At 38.7% G+C, this 2253-nt stretch overlaps 1 pseudogene; it reads right to left on the bottom strand.

The window, feature by feature from the left end:
- Window positions 1-317: 317 nt before the first annotated feature.
- LOC144378925 (mediator of RNA polymerase II transcription subunit 7-like) lies at window positions 318-1468 on the bottom strand (annotated as a pseudogene).
- Window positions 1469-2253: the final 785 nt, after the last annotated feature.

The raw sequence follows: 2253 nt of genomic DNA on the forward strand, positions 1-2253 counted from the left end.
GGATGAAAGCTTGCTATTTTTTGAGGATATCTTTAATGTGATACTGCAACTCCAAAAACAGAAACGTTCCACACAATAGCTGCAAATACCTTGTTTTTTAAGGTGATTACACTTAATGCAGGTGCACTAGTCTGCCTGTTTGCCATAAAGTGCAATTACTGCCTGTGACATCTCATAATTCGTAAGGTTGGAGAGTAAAGACATTTACGTGACTTCTAGTGATAGTTCTTTGAAGGCTGTCCAAAAGCAAATTAACTGATACATGATGCTACATACTTAAAGAGTGAAAGAAAAGCGAGAAGAAAAAGAAACATCCTTCACTGTCTTTCGTTCATTGCATCAATTAGGACACACAAGGCAGCATCTTTCTCTATCATCTGGTCTCTCCTACAAGCTGAATTTTCTTTCTGTAGTTCATTCTGATCAGTTCTATCGCCAGCATCCATTGCTTCCATTTTTACTCTCATCCTTTCTTCTACATGGGGCAAATCATCAGGCAAAAAGCCGAACAATTGTGAATCATCTCAATGACTCGTTGCAGATGCTTTTGAAAGACGTAACTATTTCAACACGTTAATATTTCTGCACCTTCACTGTGATTCTCAAGGTCTCTCTCAATGTGCTACACACCTACAAAAAGCAGCTTAAAATCTTCCAGGTTTCTCTTTTCATTTTATATTCCCAGGGCTCCTTATCAAAATATCTAAGAGGTCTAAGAAACCAATAAAAATAAGCATATTGAGTTTTCTCAGTTCATTCTCATGACCAAACTGCATAGGATGATGCTGTTTGACGTCCTGTCTGCAGGGCAGATGTTAAGATCACCACATTGGAACTGATGCCAAACATCATGTAACTCTTTTTTATTGGAGGTGTAGGCTTGACAGTTGGGCCTTCCTGAATATTTTTATCTGTATACTCCTTGATGTGCTGCATCAGAGGGGGTGAAAGGGCATGCACGTGCTGTGGCTCACCCGTTGTGGAAGAGCCAGAACCCCAGATCTCTGTCTACACTGGCAACCTCATTGACCACCACCACCAACAGACTTTTGGCCTCCTCCTCCAGGAAGAAGCCACTGATGCTTTTTAAAAATTCCTTTCTTGGGGTGCCTGGGGTGGCTCAGTTGGTTAAGCATCTGCCTTTGGCTAAGGTCATGATCCCAGGGTCTTGGGATCGAGTCCCACATCTGGCTCTCTGTTCAGCGGGGAGCCTGCTTTTCCCTCTCCCTCTGCCTGCTTGTGTGCACTTTCTCTCTCTCTCTCAAATAAATTAAAATAAATAAATAAATAAAAATTCTTTTCTTTTACTCACATGCCATATCCAGTCTATCAGTAAATCATGTTGGCTTTCCCTGAGGGATAATTCCCCATTTAATGCATTTTCTTCCATTTCTGCTGCTATAAACCTACACCAAACCATTATCATCTCTTGGTCTGTCACTGCAATAACTGGTCTCTCTGCTTTCATTCTTGGCCCCCACCTCCTGATTCATTCTGCGTATGGCAGTCAGACCTTAACTTAGTTAATATTGTGTTAATCCACTTTCAACAGTTGCTCATGTTTTATAGAATAAATCAAACCCCTCTTTCTTCTTTCCTTCATCTACCATGATTTCCTCCTCTAACTTAGGTCTGAGCATAGTGACCAAAGCCCACAGTAAAGCAATTTTATTGCAACTCAAACCAGTTAGGCGATTTATTCAAATTAAAGCAGAATGTTTTCTTATGGAATTCTTAATATCCAAGTGATCAAGCTTCATGAGATCAAGAATGAGAGGCAAATTTGAAAAAGTTTATTAAAAATGTTAGCCATTAAATTTCTAAATAAGCACATTTTAAAGTAATTGAATTATTAAGTTTGAATTATTCTAATAATTTCAATAATTATTTTAATTACTAACAAGATAACAATATGTATCAGGGCAGATAGTGTTGGGAATAAGAAAGTGATATGTGCTGAAGAGTAGACAGTGCATTCTCCCAAAATATCATTTTCTCAGTATATCTTTGCCTTCTTTCTGGCCTTTCCCCTTTTTCTCTTTAGTTCATTTTCCTCAAATGTTCTTCCTTTTCTTTGTTCCTTAATGACACTATTGTGACAAAAGAGTCTCAAGTTTTTGTGTGCAAATTTATTCACTCCACCAATATTTGTGGTTTCCTTACTCTGTGCCAAGCACTAGTTTAAGAGCTGAGATTGCTGCAGGGCCCATGTGGTTTGTAAGTAATCTTTTGAATGATGTCAGGCACATACTG

This window comes from Halichoerus grypus, chromosome 9 (genome assembly GCF_964656455.1).
Source record: "Halichoerus grypus chromosome 9, mHalGry1.hap1.1, whole genome shotgun sequence".
In the NCBI taxonomy this organism is placed as follows: domain Eukaryota; kingdom Metazoa; phylum Chordata; class Mammalia; order Carnivora; family Phocidae; genus Halichoerus; species Halichoerus grypus.